This window comes from Drosophila pseudoobscura, chromosome X (assembly GCF_009870125.1).
Source record: "Drosophila pseudoobscura strain MV-25-SWS-2005 chromosome X, UCI_Dpse_MV25, whole genome shotgun sequence".
In the NCBI taxonomy this organism is placed as follows: Eukaryota; Metazoa; Arthropoda; class Insecta; order Diptera; family Drosophilidae; genus Drosophila; species Drosophila pseudoobscura.
In genome coordinates this window covers 45241668-45253957 of record NC_046683.1, presented here as the reverse complement: position 1 = coordinate 45253957, position 12290 = coordinate 45241668, and the positions used below count along the sequence as shown (strand labels likewise).

General features: G+C 48.6%; 1 protein-coding gene across 5 annotated transcripts in view; it reads left to right on the top strand.

The window, feature by feature from the left end:
- The window catches only part of SPoCk (secretory pathway calcium atpase), a 44800-nt gene that overhangs the window by 6296 nt on the left and 26214 nt on the right, over positions 1 to 12290 (top strand). Inside the window, exon 1 of one of the 5 annotated variants that reach the window (XR_001453101.2) lies at positions 9718 to 10003. The exons of the other annotated variants lie outside the window; for them this stretch is intronic. The gene's annotated coding sequence lies outside the window, so the exon portion shown is untranslated. Of the gene's footprint in view, positions 1 to 9717; positions 10004 to 12290 lie in introns of those variants that run through there. 5 annotated transcript variants of the gene reach the window in all.

The window sequence follows — 12290 nt, the reverse complement described above, 5'->3', positions numbered from 1 at the left end:
CCATTTTTGAGGGAAATTATAACGAATGAAAGCCGCAGAGCGGAACGAGCAGAGAGCCCCGATTTCGAGAGTATTAGCATAACATCAGCAGCGGAAACAGAAGAACCTGAAACTGAACTGAACTGAACTGAAACCAAAGTTGGGCTCTAAATAATTTCATATCCGCATAAACAGAAATATATATTTTAAACGATGCTGTCTTGGATGCAGAACCCGCTTAAGGAGCACGACTGGGTGACTGGGTGACTGGAGGACTGGGAGCAATCATAGACAGCACAATCAACAGGAAGTGGATGCTTCGGTAGCTCCTCACGTGTGTCCTTAGTGTGTGCTAGGGCAAAGAGCGCCACTTCCGCTCTACTCGGCAGCCCGATAAAGGATTCCGGAAAAAACTCTCGTCAGTCCTAAGCAACTTGCAACTGTGCCTGACTCCTGACTCCTGCCTCCTGCCTCCTGCCTGTGGCCTCTGTCTCTGCCTCTGCCCCAGCTCCTGCCTCTGGCTTGTAAACATGCAAAAATTGACAATTTAGGGCCCACAACAAAGGAACGGAGGAGCGGAGTCAGCGGGGCGCAGACGGCAGACGGCTGGGAGTCATAACGGGGACGAGGTGACAAAGAACGGGCGAAAAATCTCAGCCCACAAAAGGAGCCCGCGGGGAGGCGGCGGCAATTGGGCACACAGCAGGGACAGGACCCCCGAAACGGCAGCCTCCGCTTTATGGGCTGCCCGTGTTGTTTCTTGTGGCACGCAGCTTGTGGCATATTTCGACAGAGCAGCGCATCAGCGCAGCTCAAACAAATTTAATTTTCTCACTTTTCGTATGGACATTTCGCTGCAAAAAAAAAAAGAAAAGTAAAAGAAGATAACCGAAGCGAACCCCATTCGGTGGTAGCATACTTACAGGCGGGCGAATAAATACTAACAGTGGCTGCAAAAAATGTTTGAATTCCGAATAAATGTTGAGAGTTTGCTTAACAGGAAATTGGGAAAATATTAAAACGTAAACACACACACACACACAGGGATTTTTTCATTCAGTTAATGGATAGTTTGTTTTCCATCGCAGCCGAGAGTGCGGGGATTTATTTAATTAATGCAACATGTTGGATTGATTTGCATCCGCGCTGTGCAGTACTTTAATGGGGGAGTCCTGCTTCCTTCACCCACTGAGTCCTGGATCGAGTGTGTACACACTGGGATTTTTCTTTGCCTCGCAGCCAAAAGTTTTGGGGATTTATTTAAAATACTCGCATGCAACACGTACGTGGAATTTGTGTGCCTTTGGGATTGATGCGAGTCCGTTTTTCTACACTAATTGAAGCACCACTCGTAGGACTCGAAGTGGCATTGAATGCGGAGTACAGTTGTGTCGGGAGTGTCTGCCAATCGGGCGGGGTAGGAAATGGGCGTAGTCGTAGCCTGTATGCAAATGTGGTCACACTGCTTGAGTGGAGTGCGAGCAATAACTGTAATTCACTCGCCTCGAGCGGCACTTGCAGCAAATGGCAGTAGGAAATGGTCTTTCTGCCAGGCAACTGGACAGGGGGGCAGGCCTGCTGGGTGGCAGGGTGGCAGCTGCAAGTGTCACTTTGAAGAGATCAGAGTTTCAGTAAACATTTTTCTGTTGACAGTTTTAATGATTTCCAGAGACGGGGCACAGCAGACACACTGAAGAGCACTAAAAGGAAATACATAATACATTTTTCACATACCAATCCAATTTTCATACTTTTGACATCAGTGAAAACGTGAGCTGGCAAGAAGGACGCGGGGGTCTGGGGGCTGCCAAGTCATCCTCCACATTGTTATGACAAGCTGAAATAATTTTGATTGACATTTGGGCAGGGGGCAAAGGACCAAAAGGGGGGGAGGGATAGAGCATGGGGCATGGAACAGGCTAATGGAAAATTAATAGTTGCTAAGTAAAATGTAAGCATCGTCCAGGACAGTATCCCGGCCGGCCTCGTCCTGGGTCCGGGCCCAGAGCAAATTGGATCTGTCGAGGAGGACGAGGGGGAGGAGGAGGGGGGGGAGGCGGGCAAGTGCAATTGTTGGAGGTGAAAAATGACTGAAGCTTCTTTGGCCTGTCTTGTCGTGCCCTGCGTCCTGTGTCCTGCGTCCCGTGTCTGGGCCTGTACTGTCCTTTCCTGTCGCCTGCTGCTGTCCATTTGGCCAAGACGTTTGCTCTGGTTGTCCTTGCCAAAGGACATTAGCAGCATGTTGCTTTCGCACTATTTTCCTCGCCTTTGTTTGCTCGTCTGCCCGTAAGCGGATTATGCACTTTAAATTATTTGCCAGCCACTTTGTCGCCGTGGCAGGACTCTTTGCTGTCCGCCTGTCCGCCTGTCCGCCAGCACTCCAACAGCTCCATCTTTATCTCGAAACTGAACAAACCCGACGCGAAATGACGCGTTAAAGCTTATAAGCATGACCAAACCCAACCAAACCAAACCAAATTTGAATGCCCCCGCAAAGTGGCCCGAAGTGGCAGGCAAAACCCGGGCTAAATGCCAGCCTGCTCTTCCAAAGAGAGAGAGAGAGCCATGGGCATTTGTTCAGCATTCATCAACACTCGGGGCCAGAAAGCAGGGCAACAAATTCACAGATTAGTGAACACAGAATCGAGGTCGGTGCAGCGGATCCACTGCCACTGATTTGGGTTTTCCAGAGATGAATGGTTCGAGTTGGAGGTGGTACAGTACCCCGAACCCCCCCTCAGCTTATCCCCCGGCAGGACACATACATTCAGGCAGAAGCTCCTGTCTCTGGCACGGATTGAAGCAGGTGACAGCTGTCACTTTAGCTGACATTTCATAATATCAAGTTGAGCATTGACAGGCTTCGCTCCGTTTCAGATCGGATATGGGTATGGGTATTGGTGTGGGTACGGGTACGGGGCATTGGCTCCATGCGAGTGACGCACATGGCCCAAAGGAAGGGAAATTCCCGAACAATTGGTGGACTGACGCACACTCGGGCGAGTAGCAGCAGCTGTCTGCCCCTATGCCATTAGCAGCCAGGACGAAGTGTGTACCTACCTATGTATGTACCCACCCGTGGGGCCTGCTCGGCGCTAACAAGCTCAGAACTTTTCAATGGAATTCAATTTGCCCCTCCTTGACCACTGCTGGCAAAAATTTCTGGACATAATTTGGAATATTTTATGGCCGCTCAGCGGTGGCAAATGGCCCCCGCCCCTCGCTTTTGCCCTCGGAGTCCTTGAGTTGTGGCAATCTACGTTGCACTTTAGTAGGGGTCTTGACTCTAATGCCTCACATTTTAGAATAGCGAAAATTAGACATTCTTTTGCTCCTCCACAGCACGGAGTGGAACGGGATGGTTCCTTCGATAAGCACTGAATCGAGCACCTTGCATTATCCCACACGTTCGGCATCAGCACAGATGCCATTAGACCGTAATGTGACTGTTGAAATCTTTTGCATATTCCATCCAGAAGTCAGCCAGAAGCCAGCCAGGCAGCCAGGCAGACAGCAGACAGCCGCCAGCCAGGCGGACAGCAGCCCTTGTCGTGAGGGAAACTGACGTTTAGTGTCAGCCATAACTCAGACAGGCAGCCAGTCGAATGTACATTTACAGCAAATTGAATTTCCATGATTTATTCGAGAGTTTGGGGGCCGGGTGTGGGGGTGGGAGCTCTTCTCTTTGTTTGCGGCTCCCCGAAATGATTTCCAGGACAGAGTCGAGGTCGAAATGGTCGGGTCCTCGCTCTTGTTTGGTTTGTTGCCGCCTTATGAGTACTCCACGTCCACTCATTGACATTTTCAGGCTTTCCATCTTTGCTTTGTGCGACTGTCAGCGGCTGTTCTTTTCCCCGTTCATTCAGTATCCTTCACGAACAAAAGCTGAACCCCACACAACCCCAAAGTACAAATATATTGTATTAATTGATTGGGGAAGCCATCCATCCTCCTTCTACTCGTTCGCCGGCCTGCAATCCATATGGGCATCATATTTATACAGATCACTCATACGGCTGGCCCGTGTACGGGTGCGTGTCCGTGGCAGGGACTGTAGCTGCAGCTGCACTTGCAATTGAATAATGCATTGGCCAATTAATTTGATTTTCTGTTTATAAGTATATATCATTCATGGACAAGTTATCAGCCGGACCACAACCGGCTCGTGCTCAGTCCCATTGCCATTCCGGACTTGGCATAATCCGAGGGAAATGTTGAGCATTTCCTCGAGACACCGCAATCCCACTTTGATATGTTGCACTGGAGAAATAAAATAAATATTTGCCATGCAATGTCAACGTCAACTGTGCTGCCGCTGCTGCTGGCGATGATGATGGGGATGATGGGGCTGATGGGGCTGTTGGATGGTAAGCAGTGGATGGATGGTAAGCCCCTTATACAAATATTAAGCTTGTGCCGTGCACAAAAGAAAATCCCATCAAAATATACGAGTAAGTATGAAGAGCCACATGTCAGACATAATAAAAATACGAGTACACATCATCCGAGGCGCTACTCTATCCCACTCTCTCTCTCTCTCTCTCTCTCAAAAAGATGGTACTGTCCGCTGACCTTAACAATAGATGGCAACCCTGCAAGGATTAGCCCCAACTTATGAGTAGAGGCAGCCCGCAGGAGGAGCAGGCACAAAAAATGGATTTAAAACCAAGAGCAACGCATATGTGGGTGCTTCGCACACAGATTGGGCAATGGGCCTCACACACACACAAGAGACCGAAAAAGACAGAGAGAGAGAGAGAGAGAGAGAGAGAGTGGAGCTGGGAAAAAACCAGCCTATCGGGCTGTGAACTTCCCATACGCCTGGATGCCTTCGACCTGCATTGTTCCAGTGCCTGTTGTGGGTTGGCTTACCATCGAACCATTCAACCATCCTTATAGGCTTCACACAGACTCTCCCTGAACTCAACTCTTTCATCGCTTTATCTCCTCTCCCTTTGCGAGTACTATGTCAACGCACAAAAAGACAAACATTCTGCACTTCCGCTGATAATTTTTTGGGCTGTTCGGATCCGGGAGCTGGGCGCCAGTAGCCGGGACCCGGGATCCGGAGCCTCTTTAACCAGAGCCCCACCGCAGCGAACCGAACAAAACCGCACCGCACCGCACCGTACGATGATTGCCATTATGATAATGGTAACCGAAATTTTCATTGAATTTTCAGTCAAACATTTTAATTAGCCATCAATTTTCATTAGTGAAATTGCATTTATGGATGGCTTTATGATTGGCAGCGTCATTATAGGGCGCAGAGTAGGACCACCATCATCCGAACTGGGGGACAGCTTTAAGCTTCGGATGAGCGAATGCTGGCCTTGTAATTCTGCAAGCTGTTCCAACAGCTGAAAGAGAGAACAGGGCCGCCAGAAGGGGGGATTAAAAAAGAATGTGCCAACAGGATGGAACACGCCAGTGCACAAACAGACCACAGAACACATGTATACAACGTGTAGTAGAAGGAACATGACCACAAAGCCCAGAAATTTATGATGATGAAGGAGCAGCAGGGAGAAGCGTTGCGGGGCGGTGCCTCCAGGCGGGTTCGAGATGGGGATGACAATGATTGCTGCATGTGCAATGTGTAGTTATGGCCACTGCCACTAAAAGCTATACCGACAAAAGCTACAACAGACTCGTACCCTCACCCGTACTCGTACCCCCACCCGTATCCGTATCACCACTGCCTACTCTTGCAAAAAAGTGCCTGTTGGTAAACGCATGGAAAAAATGGAAACCTTCTAAAGAGAATTGTGAATAAAAGTGCAGGGTTACAGTTACACGATCCGTTTTACACTGACGGTTTTGGGGTAGAAAATACCGACCTATTTAGCTGGTTAGCTTAGTTCTCATTGAGGGCCATAGCACCTATAAGTAGTGCATGTGCTTCTAATATTATCATGGCTGTTGAGAAAATGTTTAGATTCACAAGAGAAGTTGTTGCATTTTAAGGTATACAGATGTACAGTTTATTTTTAAGTAAAATAAGCAGTATAACTGCCGATAAAAATATGCAGAATATAGACACAAAACCTTACGACGATTTAATTGAGGAATACGAAAGGAGAGTCAGTAGAAGTCTGATTTAAGACTAATGGCAAAGGTGGGTGATACGAATCGTGATGAAATAATACGAGGCGGTATATACGCTCTCTTTCGGGTCTCCCACAAATCCATATTCCCACTCACGCACAGCCAATCACAACGAAGTTTACTGTTGCACAAATTTGCTGCTGGACTGAGCGAAATAAGCCCCGAAAAGAGAGCGTGTTGAGCGAATACAACACCAACACCTTGTATAATTTCATCATGTGCCGAATGGTGAGCGTGCCCAAACTGTAAACGAAGCTTCAAAAGCAAAAGAGAGAAAACGAGAGAAAGAAGCAGATCGAACGCGAGTGCAGCTTAGCTTCTGCTGTTGATGGAAAGCGAAAAGGGCGAGATAAAGAGAACGAAAACAAACGGCACTGCATAGCACGCTGTTTCTGTACAGTGGGAAGAGTGCAATGAGCTTATAATAATAGAAGAAAAATTACTTCATACTGTACCTTTGGCTATGATTTACAGATTTAAATGCTATTCTTCCTAAAAACTACAGGTGTTTCTGGACTCAGAGACCCCATTTTGTAGTGCATCGAGCAATGTAGCTTTGTCCTAAAACATATCGTGTAACAGCAACTGTTTCCAAAATGAAAATTTTTACAGGAGAACTGTGAATGAGGGGAAGGAGGGGGAAAGTGCAGAAGCAAGCTGCAAAAACAATTAAAATTGCGAGAGATACATATGTAGAAGAGGCCGATGTGGAGGAAGAGAGCATATTCCTATGTCCCCTCTATGTAGGTTTGCTTCGTCGCACCCCTGTCCCCGCATTCGTTTTCGCCTGACACAGCACTCTGTCGGTCCCCGTTCCCAATCCCTGTCCCCGTCCTCATTTCCATCTCCGCACCAACACCGTTGACATGTTGCTGTCTGGAGCGGGATGGGGCTGTGTCAATAGCATCAGGTTTATGTCTCGGGCAAGGGTAATATTTTCGTCCCTGCCACCCTCTTTTCCTGCTCTCCTGCTCCCCTGCCCCCTTTAACGCTGTTATCAGGCAGCGCCAAGCACACGTAAAGTTCAGTTACGACCAGCGAAAGGCAATTCGATTGAGCGCCCGGTCCTGATGCGCATTTTGATGAAGATTGGCGAATGCTGGTGACATAATGTGGCAGAGGAGGAAGCTACCTTGGGGAATGCCTAGAAGTACATATTTTCGAAAACATAAAAGAAAGAAATGCTTCGAATATCGGGGCCGAAGATTCACATACTCTAACTCTTATCAAAAGGAAGGATCTGTAAGATAGATAGCTTCAAGAATAAGGGATTAGTTGGCAAGGAAACTAATGGACTGCTTTATCGACACTGATTACAAATTTGTACATACATGGAAGCCCCCTGCAGACTAGCCTCGCTCGGGCCCCAAAAAACTATGAAACGAGTCCTCTTCTGTAGAACAAAAGCATAGTACCCCTCTGCAAGGCGAAGAGTACCTGGAATTCACGTCAGTGTTTCTTTAAGAATTCGTGTTCGCCCAGAAGTATGCAATATTCTGAACTGAATTTCAGGCTTAAAGTACGAGTCTCGCAGTAGCGGAGCACCTATGTACATAAGAGCAAGATAATGGCCATTGATGGAGACGGAATGAATCCTAAACAGGCATAACTAGAATTTCATTTGACTAGCAAATCCGAAACATTGTCTGCCCCCGGCGGACCGTCAGATAAACGGACAGCACACCACAGCAGAGCATCAGGAACGGAGAAGCTTATGAAAATAACTCTGTCTCGTATCTACCAGATACAGATTCAGATACACATACAGATACATGTGCACATGTATGCACATGCACACGCACAGAGGCAACGCACCTTCCATGGAGGAAAATTCCACTTTCAGCTTGCAGTTTTCACAATTTTCAAATGCAGATGTGTCGGGAGGTGTCCGTGGGTGGGGCAGACATAAGCCGTGCTAATGTCTGTCAGCGGCAAGCCGCACGCAGCCTGGGAAACAGATACAAATTTGGTTAGTCCTGTAGGATGCGGGAGGAGGGGGAGAGGTGTCAGTGCCAGTGCCAGTGCCACTGCCAGTGCTAGCGACAGCGCCAGTGGCAGGAAGAGAAAATCTCGCAGTATATTTGGCCACATTTTTGTGCAAGGAAGTTGCATTGGTGGACGGTCCCGTCCAGAGCTAGAAGCTAGAAGCAGCATCTGCCTCAAATCGGTTGAAAATTAGATGCGGTCCAATTTTGTCTGGATCTGTGGCTATTCCAGGGAGCAGAACTTTTCCATTTCCCGCTGACCCAGGGGAAACTTTCACTACTCCGTACTTGTCTCTGCGTCCTGGGTCTCTCTGGGCTCGGACTTCTTTATGTGGCAATTGCCACACCGTTATGTCGGTTTATAAATCTAAATTGGAAAACTTTTCATTCAGCACAGTGCAAGAATAAAAATAAAAAAAAAATAAAAACTAAAAAAAGAACAAGTTAACTATTTATGATTGCACTTCAGCTCTGTGCAGGCAGCTTAAAACTTTTCTCTCAAGCTTACGTCGTATTTAAAACTTGCCTCTATCTCTGAATGAGAGATGGATAGTATGGAAGGATGGTGAGGATAGTCTGACTAATGAAAACATTATTCGAATGCAACAAATGAGTGTGGCACGGCGCTTTAAACCTTTAACGTCACCCATTCGCTTCGTGTGCCCCACCCACACCCACACCCCGGGGTATTGTCAATGGCCCCTCCATTCCCCCCGCATTGTTTGCCACTTAGAAGGCGGGCAATATTTTATGCTGGTGCGAGACCTCAATGCGTTGTGGTTTTGCAGCCAACGACCACCACACTCCTGGCGGGGCCACTCCAATCCCGACTCCCGACTCCATTTGCAGTGACACTCAAATTCCAATAAATAACTTATACCCCCCCCGGTATGCATCGTATGTATCGGTGGCTGCGACAACTGTCAGAAAGTGGGGGGCGATGCGGGGTGGAGGGCAGGGTCCTGCGGTTAACGGGAAAACTAACTACAAGCACACGGTCCTGCCTCGACTCCACCTCAGTGTGCCCCGTTCCCACCCCGCCGCAAATCCCCATCCCATCCCAGTGGCAAATTAATTGTCTCAATATTTCCGTGCGACTCATTTCGGAATTGAGTTGGCGAAGGAATGCTGTGCAGCATGTTGCAGTTGTTGCACGCTGCATGTTTGCCTCGCGACCGCACAACTATGCGAGCCGGAATCCAGGTGGCACGGTGGCATGGTGGCATGGTGGCACGGTGGCAGTGGTGGTACCTTTTGAGCGGCTTTGCGGTTGTCGCTGCTGCGGCTGTTGTTTGTTTTCCAAATTGAATTTGTAGGCAGCGAGAAGAAAGTCTGTACCGCCATATGGCGACATTTGTATGCCCTCACTGCCACCCCCACCACCCACCGGAGGATATTGATCTGGATATGGACTCCTACTGTACGCTCAGAACAGAGGAGGACAGAACTCATTCCCGGATTCTCGGCCGTTAATCACATTACTTATGGCCAGGCTTCGGGTAATTTTATGGACATTATCAGCAGGACAACATGCACAGGACATTAATAGCTGGCGACTGGGGATGGGAATGGGAATGGCAGTTCGATGTTCTACTGTACCCCACACACGGGTTCATTGAGTCTTATGTCAAATGTCTCAGTCCCCAACACACAACACGAGGAAGAATCGAGCCGCCCTGCCGCTTAGCAGCTCCACGGAGCTGCTGCTCGTGGGCACGGGCCTGGCGACGGATGAGTACCCGGACCCCGTGAATTTACTGCGCAACCGCAAGGACAAGGACGGCAGCCGCGTTAGCTCGCCGGCTCACAGCGCCTCCATGCACCAGCTCCTTTTAACAGATGAGGATTCCGATGTGGATGAGGGCCAGAATCTCAATCCACTTGGAACTATCGATGTAGATGATCCGGAAATGGAGTTCGTCAGGTGGCAGGTGAGGGGCGATGGGCAAGTCGGGGCTACAGACTGCTCTTTTGCTGTATTTTGTTTGCTTTGGGGACACACAGGATCCGCCAATTGTCCTCGACCCAGACGTGGCTGTGCATAATTTTCGGGGCACCCACGAGTGTCCCAACCATTAATTACACCCACACACACACACGTGTCTTCCTGCGACAACATGGCGGGGAATACCAGTGGATGGAGGGGGAGGGGAAAAAACACGTTAGGAAAATTAACTCGATTGTTGCTTATTTCCAGTAATTTCGTATAATTATTCGCTTTTTTCTGTGGAATTACAGACTGTTCTCTCTCTCTTAACATTTAATTAATTCCCAACTCCTTTTATCTTTGCAGGTGAGTTTCGTTGAAGTTTCCCAATCATTTTCAAGAGGGTAGACACACCCTCTATAAGAGTCCCTGTGTGCGGCGAGAAGCGAAGGGAAAACAAGCAAAGCTGTGGGAAAACAATCAAGGTAACGCTCCCCTAAGCATAATTCACACCAACAATAATTACCGAAAAGAAAACAGAACAGAAGACCGAGAAAGTCTCTCAGAAACCGCCACAGAAGTCGGGGGGTAGTCAGGCTTCCCTTAGAGGAGTGCAGAGAACAGGCGTATAATCAAATTTACAAAGCCTCAACCTTATACCCATCCACATACACATCCACGGCCACATCCACGGCCACGGCTGGCGTGTGCCGGTGTGTGTATGTGTGTATGTGCGAAGCCTGGAGGCGTCTCGGCTCCACCGTGGAGCGCGTTGTGGCAAATGGCGCTGAAAAACTCGCTTCACCGACAGACAAAGGGGATATTACGTATACGACAGGGCGGCCACAGATGAGACGAAGAAGAAGTCCGTCGCCCGATAAACTTCTCGCTCAATTGGCTGTGAGAATGGCCCGACATCACTCACTGACAATCGACTTAAAGTTAAAGCTCGACGAAACGCAGAGCCGGCGGAGGAGCAGGGATCTAGGCCAGGAGTAGGAGAGGCTGCAATTAACGCGGCTTTTCAATTAGTTCGGGTCCAGTAGAAGGCGAATCGGGGCACAGGAAATGCTGAATTAGTCAGAGCTAAATGCACCAACAAAGGGGACGGCGGTGGGGAGCGCCACCGAATCGCCTAGTTGGGGGCGAAGAAAAAATGTGGCACATTAAAAAGTTTTTCGATTATTTTGTAGTTATTTCAGTGTGCGAGCAGGGCGAAAGTTTCTGGCTTCTCGATTTACTTTCCATGGCTTTCCTCTGCTTTCTGCCCTGATGAATGGTGTGCTAATGAGGGGAAGCAGCTGCAGGCGCACTGCAGGAGGCGTACATAGATAGAGGTGGCATAGAAGAGGTGGCAGCCTAACTGCTGTAACCCTTTCGAGGATATTATTATCTTAATACAGAAACTTTCCACCGACCTGCCCTCCATACAGCACCTAGTACATACATTTTTCTACTTTTCCTTTGAGCCACTATACATTATAACCGGCACAGGAACGATATATCTATCTTCAGCCTTCAAAGTTGCTCTTCTTACAGGAAGAAAAATAGTCCTTGGCTCCGCACTATTGATTATTTCCATAAGTTGCTTGGCTGGCTGGAATTTTCTTGGTGCTGTAAGATGTTGAACCTCCTGCTAGTGTCACTCCACTTCTCCTTCTATCTGCCGCTCCACTGTGGCACAATTGAATGAACATCAATATTGATTTCGGTGCAACCAGGCGAGGCTTTTGTTTAACTACGCCCCAGCCGTGCACCGTGCACCGTGTGGCGGGTGCCGGGTGGCGGGTGCCGGGTGCTCGTCTTTAAATCAACACTTTGCTCGAGTCGATGGGTTTTTTGCTTTTCGTCTGGCGCCACCACCACCACCCAATGGTGGTCGGAAGGTTCAACCGCTCCTTTCTCTGGCATATTACTTTTTGCGGCTTTTCCGCTATGCCTGCCTAATGGAGGACTTGGAGACTCCTTGGTACTTGGTGGGTCGCTCATGGGGCACTTAACGGCTTTCATTGGATTGGATGAATGGCTGAGACGTGGGAACGAACTTTATGGAGTTGCAAACTTGTTCTAGATGATGTAAGTGGCTGGAAATTACAGCATGCAGTGGCGCCCCTTAACTCTACTTTCTTTCCGCATTCTTTTCGGGTGCAGCCGAGTGCATTGCACGACCATCTCCTTCTTCATCTCTGAGGATATGGCTGCGGATGCGGATGTGGATGTGGATGGGTCCGGTCTGGTCTGGTCTGGGTGCATGGAAATTGATTTTCCAACTCGTTCCATACCTGAGATGC